Source organism: Electrophorus electricus, chromosome 12 (assembly GCF_013358815.1).
Source record: "Electrophorus electricus isolate fEleEle1 chromosome 12, fEleEle1.pri, whole genome shotgun sequence".
In the NCBI taxonomy this organism is placed as follows: domain Eukaryota; kingdom Metazoa; phylum Chordata; class Actinopteri; order Gymnotiformes; family Gymnotidae; genus Electrophorus; species Electrophorus electricus.
The window spans coordinates 6747213-6756606 of NC_049546.1; positions in this window are offsets into that span (position 1 = coordinate 6747213).

The following is a 9394-nucleotide window of genomic DNA, read 5'->3' on the forward strand; positions in this document are numbered from 1 at the left end:
TTACTTCTCATGTAAGAATGAATTTTGAAAAAAATTAGAGCAATCTATAGGTGGGCTACAGACTATGAGGGGGAGAAACCAATTTTGTCACTAAATGATGTATGCGATTAACTGAAGCATGAGACTGAACAGTGGGAAGAAAAAAAATAAAATTCTGCTAATGTTGACTTAGCATCATATAAAGAAAGGAATGATTCCTTTAAAATGACTAACTGTTGGAAATGGATAAAGGCCACCTCTAAAGGAGACTATTGATAGCAACCCACGGGCACGCTCATAAAGTCCAGCAATGTTAGCAAAGTCACCCAAGTACAAAGAGGTCTATGAAAGTCTACTGTCATGTGAGTTTGTCTCAAGGGTGCAGAGGTGACTGCAAACTGCTCTCAGATGTTTCGAAACACCCGCAGTGAACTGAAAGCTTATGCAACACTGTGACAGTGAACATTGGAACCAGGTGTGGAAATACAGGTGTGGTATGTGAATATTGCAGAGGAAACGGATTGGCCAAAGTCGATGATACAATTATTTCATGCCATTTTAGGGTCTGGGCTGGTCATTTGTTTGTGGTATGTGGTAAATTCTATGGATAGCAGTCTGCCCCCTCCCCCCCAAAAAAACACTTCCACGTTTTTCATGAATCAAACCACATAAACTCACCTGCTACGGATTTGTGAATTCAGATCCGTGAACTGAAAACAATGAGACACCCAAGATACTGCCATTTTAAAACTGCACAAAGGGAGTTTCCTCAAGTCCAAAAGTAGACCCATTACACAAGAGTTAACTTACATTGCCATAAAGAGCACTATTGCTCTTCCTTATACAAAATGCCTCCATGTATTAATTTTAGATCTGAGGCCAGGAGATTTGCAACTGCAATAAATGTTTAGGTCCACAGAGAAACACATAATTCCACACTGGCACAACAGCACATTGCAGCGCTCCATTTTAGATGTATGCCCACTCTCCCTGAAATAGAGAGGAAGAGAATGAGAGAGAGTGCGATTGAGAGAGATACAGAGAGAGAGAGGGAGAGAGGAGATCAAATTTCCTGTGGGACAGGACTCTCATAAATCCCGAACCAAGTTAGTGGTGAAAATTCCCACAGCATCCCATCAGCAGGGAGTCCTGTGTCTCTAGACAGGCTTGACTTTTTCCAGATGGCCTCCAGACTCTCGTAAATGTGATGTGCATCATGCCCAAACTCACGTACATGCTCACAGCCGCATTATGACACACAGATCATCCTTGTGCAGCATCAGCAACAGAACAGGCAGCATGAGTCCTGTATCAGAATGACCATGTCGGCAGCGCTTTGGCACCCAGTGCTGCCCACAGGAATGACATGATGTAATAGAAGAGTGAGCAGACCCTAAGAAATATACTGCATGCAAAGCAACCTGTCCTCTGATATTACTTTTAATAAAGCTACTATGGTAAACAGTAACAGTCAGCTTTCATTCATGATCGGTTTGTTTTTGTGTTTGAAAAAGACTGCATATAGTTCAGAGTGAGTGTGATAAACTTGAATCTTATGAGAGCTGAAGGCTCACCTAATGTGTTTGGCCCGAGAGAGATTTTTTGTCCATGCATAACAGCAAGCCAAGAATGTAATAAATCAATCATCTCGTAAATGTTCCAAAGACTTGAGGTAATAGAGTTCTCAAAAGCAGTAGACAGGTAGGAATCTGAAATAATTCCTTCTCCATTTAAGAATCTGAGAGGTGCAGACAAAAGAATACATACTAAGCATTGTCAGTATTTCTGGACTGAGAGGAGGCATCTTAGGAGACAGCAGTGTTAGTTCATACAGGAAAAGAGCATAATTACAAAACATTTCCACTTTATGATAAGGGTCTGGAGATTGGCTCAAAATATATGGATAAGGATCAGTGTATCGGAGCAGTTTTCAGCTGTTATCTCTCCCAGTTTTCTCCTGTAGTCCCAGACTTTGAGACATCATATCCTCATAACTGTCCATTTCAGTTTTTAGCTTCTACTCATGGCTATTGGTTACAAGGAGAACAACTATTGATAAGTGGAACACGAGGAAAGAGAAAATCTTATTTGCACGGAAACCTTTCTGAAAACTGAAAGCTATAAAACCTATTACTGATCATGATTCTGTTCATGGTAAACCCAATGTTCCTGCCTGCAATTGCAAAGGGGATCCGTGAGTTTAGTGTTGCTCCATCTCAATAAAACAAGTCTTGCTGAATTAGTTGTTTCTAGAAGCCAGACTGAATTAACAGTGGAAACCGCTCCACAATCTGTAGCCAGTCTCTGTTGTAGTTCTGCACCTGAGGTTCTTCAGGTATGAAAAACTCTAGTGAAGCCTAACAGGTAGGAGCCCCCTGCATTTCGACGGTAATGAGGAAAGTACGGGGAACAGTCAGAAAGTTGTTCGCCTAAAACAAGCTTCATTAAACTGTGTATGATGCAAAAAAAAAAAAAAAAAAAAAACTCCCAGCACCTCGGTGGACTTCATATTTCATTTAAATGCAAATGCTTGCTTTAATGATCAACCTGATGTTTGGAGGCACGTGTTCACTGGCTCGTCGCATGGTATTTGGAAAGGGTCGGTGTTTGTCAGGCAGTTCTCAGAGCTTTGCTCCACTCCACTCCACTCCGAAGATGAGGGCAGCTGAGCACTCCACACTCATTTACCACTCCATTAATAATGCGCATCATGAAGCACTTTTCAACAAAGCAACAATATTCTTCTCTAGTACTACAACTGTGGACCAATTTTTAAGCTTCATGAGGTATGCTCTGTGACAAGTGTCCTATAAACAGAATTTTGCTCATACATGAAGGTTTATTTCTACTGTACAACAAAAGTGTGTTACCCAAAATTTTACATTTACATTACATAGTTAATGAATATTTTGTATGCTAAAACTAAATTTCGAAATCTCTGTTGCACACCTCCATCTGTTATCAAGAATGGTAACATGACATTTGTCGATGGTAGCAAGTACTAGCCAAGCAACCAAAGGAAGCGTGTACTTCTCAGAAAGGAGTTAAACTGAATGCACTCAGTATATACTCCAGCAGCTGCCACTCTTCCTGAAGAGGAGTTTGTGCAGTAGCCGAAAAGACCAAAAAGGCTAAAGTGTTGTAAAAGCATTTTAGTATGCTATAATCTCTTGTCATTTCTTTGACTAGAACAATATACATTTGACAGTAACACACTGATGACATGGATGTAAATGAGAGAATGACTTGGAATAATGCATATATTTGAGATATCATAAAATATTGCTATAAAAAAAAGAAAAGAAAAAACTGTAGTCTAAATAATTTGCAGCAGTCTGAAAAAGATTGCAGACATTACTAATGGAGCACAAATAGCATACTGCCAAATGTTTGTGCATAAGAGGGTAAGTGCACTCTGTGTGGGTCTGGTTTTAGGAAAACCTCTCACGAGAAGAGGCCATCTGATGCAATGCAGCAGGGTTTTCCAGCAGGACTCAGTGCCTCCATGCAGCTCCTGTGCAGCCGCTTTGGTGCTGCGTTTGCACTGGCCTGGATCATTCTCCCAGGCGGCCAGTCATCACATGCGATCTGCTAATCTGAATTCGCAGTGAAACATCTTTGCCAGACTCCAGCGAACTATCATCAGATGTACAGTCCGAGGCAGTCTTAGCACATTGGTGACTTTACACACATGGTTGCGATACTAACGAGACATTGCGGCTTGTAAAGAGCCTTTCCAAGTGTCAAAAAGTTTATTCACTGCCCTGAGAACAATACTGCCTCCTGTCTCCATATCTACCGCAACACAGGAGGCCATATTTTTAGAGCCCCCTGCAATTTTACAGCTCATCTGCCAGTGTGGGTTCGCGTCTGTATGAGCGGCTCAGAGTCCAAGGCCTCACAGGCTGGGCCCGGTCTCCCCCGGCCTGCCGCGCTGGAGGGGCGGCTCGCTCGCTCCACTTTAGCTAAGAGGCTAATCAAAAGACAGCTCCCTGACCCGCATGACTCCTCAATCATGCGTGCAGAACAACCGACGAAGAAATCAACAACGCGGCGGGGGCTTCTTCAAGGCCTACTCGGCCTGATGAAATATCAATCTAGGGCGGAGGCGAGTCGCCTCAAAAGCATGGCTCTTCACCGCACTTCAAATGAAAGGGACTGTGCGTCCCGCCTTCTCCCAGAAGCCCACCCAAAGATGTACTGAAATAAAAAAGAGATATTACTCCGTTTCTTTTCATTACACTCAACAGCCTATCAGCTCTCTCCGACAGCAGACGGCATTGGAAACGCCCTCGCACTGACAGAGGCTCGCCGTTTTTCCAAGACTAAAAGCTTCCAAATAATATTTTCCTTTTTTCTGCTGAAATTTAATTCAATCTATTCAACTAATATGGCATAGCTGACTGGTTATTTTCGACATATCAAAGTCTAAAGTAAGCCTTAAAGTAAGAGCCCTGTTAATAAAATCTGTATAACAGAGAAATTAAAATGTTTCACTGATTGCACTAAATAAATACCTAAATGAAGCAAGTAAATGAAAGCATATATGAAGTTAGCTGTGTCCTGAATGAATAATACAAAAGGAAAGGACTAATAAGATAATGCACTCTTGTAGTTAGGATATGATCCCTTTAGTACAAAGACAGGTGTGACCCTGGCTGAAAGCATATAACTTCCCTATCAGATATGGGCCTAATTAAACATTACTCACCAAAATGGACATTTCCAGTAGGATCCATAACACATAGTGTGGGAAATGGGGAAAAAATATTGATGCAGGTAACAATTTTCATACTTGTCTCCAAATCAACCTGATTAAAAACACTAAAGGACCTGTTCACATGGCTTCGGGGAGTTAGCTGTGGTTTATTCAACCATGCAAATTGTTTTCAGTGTCAATTTCCTAAAGTCTCATTGCAAAAGCAGATCTGATGGCTGATTTGATGTCAGCTAGATGTTTTTGTGTAGTGCAAGCAGGAGAGGTTATTATGCGCGCCTAATGCCAAGCAGCGAATCCAGCATGGCAGGAAAAGTCTGCAGTACAATGCAAAAAGAGGTCTTCTTATTCTAATTTAATATTTTTACTTTTCACAAATAATAGAAGCATTTATTATATTTATTTTTCCTTTAATACTACACTGCAGTATTGCTTCTTAACTAATTAGCAGTTAAATGTATTGTGTATAAACATTAAAGATGAAGGACACTGCAATATGAATGGACATTTCACAATGTATTTGTTCTAGAAGTTATTTAATATGTTACAGAAATGAAGATATAAAAGGATTGCTGTGGAAAATATGTTATTGCTTTGAGTTTCACTTCAAGAACAAGAAATTCTCTTTTTGTCACAATCAATACAAAACAATAAACAACAGAAATGTGCAAGATATCCTAGAAATGATGGAAATTGGAGTACCTTAGTAGGGAAAATGAAATCTTGGGGCAATCTGTGTCCAGGGTGCAGCTATGGTTTATTTTTGACCTTCTGTGGACTCAGACGGGGTCCATCTCATAGTGGGGCAATAACGTGCCAATGCAACCCTGCCAGGATAAACTATGATGAATTCTCACTTGCCACTCCTCAGAGTAAACAGTTCATAGTTTGCTGTCTGGGTAAACACAGCAGACAAAGAGGAGAGGCTTTGGGGACTTGGATGGATGGATGCCGGTGTTGTGACCAACTTTAACGTTAATCTTAAAGGCAGCCTCTTCCATTCATAGGAAGGATATCCAAGAATAACAATGGTATTTAATAAGTAAATTATGCATGCAAACCAACCAATCCCCTGTCACTATACTACCTTCATGTCCCAGAGAGATCACTGACAACCTTCTCCTACCAAATGTACACTAGATTTACATTTCCAAAGCCCAGGTCCAGCCAGATTGACCTATCCTATAACATAAGGAACATTTTAACATTCCAGGATTCCATTATAAACTGTAGATTTCCTCAATCCCGCCTGGAGAGTTCGGAATGAAATAAATCAGTGGTGAAGTCGCCCCCCCCCCCCCCCCGCCCCCCGGCGTTAACGCAGGCCCCGGAGAGGACGCATGACACTAAGCATTCTGTTCCTGGGTTTGTTTTCTGTCCACAGGGAGCTCAGGGCTGACAGCACCATTGTCTTCTGTTTTCTTTAATCTCGTAGGTAGTCTCGTGTCATGGATGGTGCGAGACAGTACAGCGAGCTCTAGCTGTCTCACTGCTGGATAGCACTGGGCCTGCCCGCATCAGAATGTGTTTATTTATTTTTCCTGTTCTAATTAAATGCAAATTGGGGAGTTGCAACTGAAAATCTTATTTCTTCAGAGAAATTCCGGAAGTGTTTTATCATGCTGACACAGAAATGTGCTCTACTGAGTTGCAGGACCTGCCAAACTTAAAGCACACCTCTCAAGGGAAATCAATATGGCAATGTGAATGAGTTGGTTTCACATGTGTGCTTTCATTGATTTCCATTAGCCACACATTTAAAACAAACAATATTCAATTGCTTAAATAACCTAGTTTTAATAATTACACTATGTCTATTTTTAAGTAAAAGTAAAAATAAAATTCTTAATGCCTGAAGACACCTTTAAGCACACTCAAGCATTTAAAAAGTAAATCTGACTGCAAAACTGCATCTGTATTTTGAAGACTAGGACCAAACCAGCCTGTCTGGTCCATTACTGCTTAGAGACTGCTCCCTGCATTTGCTGATTTAAAAGCAGACTTCCCTAAAACACCACCTCGAGTCATTTTGTCCCCCTAAATGAACAGTATGCATACCCCTAATAGTAGCACTTTCCCTTGCTCCAGTGAGAGCAGTGCTGTCCATAGACAGCTGTGATCTTCTCCCAAATGCACTGTAATGTTACTGGGACAAACCTAATGAGGGAGAACTGGGAATGATGCCTTATGTTCACACCTCCAGTGCATATGATGCTCTTATTCCCACAAATATTTCCATTTAAACTAGAATTTACTTTTTTATATAATACTTTGTATTTCATACAGCCATCAAAGCTAAAATAATAAACATGGAATGGAGGGTATGCTTGCTTTTGTTAACAGTAAATTGGGGAAAAGTGTGCTTGCTTGGAACATAGTTTTCCTTATGTAATGTAAAAAGATGTTAGCATTGGTCCTGTCTGTCCACATACATATTACTACTATTTCAACCCACATCTTCTTATGTTCTTATAGTTTGCCAGAAAAGTATTCATTTTTGAGTCAACAAAATCAAGTTGTATGTTACCAGTAAAGGGTGTTTTTTTCTTGGACCTATAAAACTATGATGAGTTTGTACAGTGAATTTGCATATGTATTGTCAAAAGTTATATAACTGTTGACTGGTCTGCTGACCAAATGATATTTACAGATTCAACATTTCTATGCTCAAGACTAGGAGCTCCAGGAGATATCGTGTCATATTTCCTGTATTTTGCAATTTAACAGAAAATGATCCCTTGACCTGTCAATTTTTTTGGAGATATATTTGAAATGTCATGATCTGCCATTTACCTTGCTCTTAATAGCCACTTCTTTGGATTTAAAAAAAGCCCTCCAAGTTAGGTCTACTGCATGATATCAGTAAATAGCAAACAAAGATCAATGAGATTTGAACCCAAAAATGTAATTTCTTGGGTCAAATGAGGTGGAAACGCTGGAAGAAGAAGACAGTTCAAGCAGCATTCATCATGCCACTTTTGTCTGAGTTCAGTGCCCATTCTAATATAAGACAGAACAACAGTACAGACCCCCACATGCCCCCAACCCACTGGAAACCACTGCATTTGAGGCAACCTCTTTACACTTATAAAACATAATGCTCGCCACACACCAATGCTGCAGACAGTCATAACACACTCCAAAGCTGAGTAAACATAAATGCAATTTATCAACAGAATGAGATATTTATCAAACATATGGCATTAAAAGTTGTTAATGGTGGGGTCATCACAGCCAGGCTGGGAAAAGAAAAATAAGCCCTGAGTACTGGAGGATGGGCTTTCCTTAACAATCTGGATTGCCTGATTGACACAAGGCGCAAAGGCAGGAAAACTCATCTTAGAGCAGTGAGTAAAATGCATTAGCGCTTAATCCTGACTATTATTTTGAAATGAAAATACCACAGTTTAATAACTATAAGTGAAAATGTCAGTTAAGGACTGATAAGGAAAAAAAAGTACTGCCAAATGACAGAGGGTATAGAATCTTATGACATTGCAGTCTCTGAGCTTTTTAGTCCTCGGTGATCCGATCAAACGTTACAGGTCATGTGACCAGACGTATGCCCATGAGCAAGCCAGCGATGTGTGACTGTGAAGCAAAATGCTGGAGAACTACTTATCATACCTTTAATGAACAAGCGATGTGTGACTGTGAAGCAAAATGCTGGAGAACTACTTATCATACCTTTAATGAACATGCCTTGAGGCACCATCCAACAGCAAAGAGTCAACAGAAAGTGGATATATTATACAGCGAGTTAAGATATGAAATCTTCCAGCAGAACTGCATACTTGCATCCTGTCAGCTCTCTGGTTTCACCTTTAACTGTTGCCTTTGCCTGATGCAGTGCCATAACGTGAAGTAAGAGTCAGTTTATTGATCGACTGTTGGGTACTCCATGCTGTGCTATCCATGAAAACACGTTCTTTCCATGCCAGGCAAGACAGTATTGACCACCATGCTCACTATTGCATAAGCGCAAATTGACCTGAGAGCCCTTGCCTTCTGTGATGAACTTCTCCCTTTGTTAGCCCTGCTATATCAGCACAGCCGAGCTGCTAGTCAAGTGCCGAGCACATGGTTGCCAGTGTAAAAGCCTTATTTGCTCTGTAACTCAGAGATAAATAACATCTCAGTGGTAAAATACACAGACATACCATTTAACAGAAACACACCAGTTTTCTTATCAAGGTAGGGCACTCGGTTGGGAAGACATGTCACTGGGAAGCACGGTAATAACTGCAAATTGTGGAGGCGTATGAGATTTTTTTCAAATGTAATTAGAAAGTCTTTCAGCTACAACTGACGGCTGATATTTCAAAACAGCATACCATCATCAGCATCTTGAGATATATATTGAGGTATGAAAACATATCTTTACATAGCTACATAGCATAGTAAAATATAAGCATCACTCCCTATACATTTTAGCAGAGATAACCATTTTAAATAAATATAATTCCCTGCACATTTTAGCACAGTGTATTGGACAGGCAATACCACATAGTCAATACTTGTTTACATGCATATGAGAATTTTCTTTATTCCATCCCATTTTAGCTTTTATGTTTTTATGCTTATTCCATCCCACTTTTAGCTTTTCATCAGTAAGTATGCACCCCTAAAAGGTGCTAAACTGAAACTCATGCTCTTGGAAGTAATTTTATCTGAGACCTTTGAACGAGGTTTACTCTA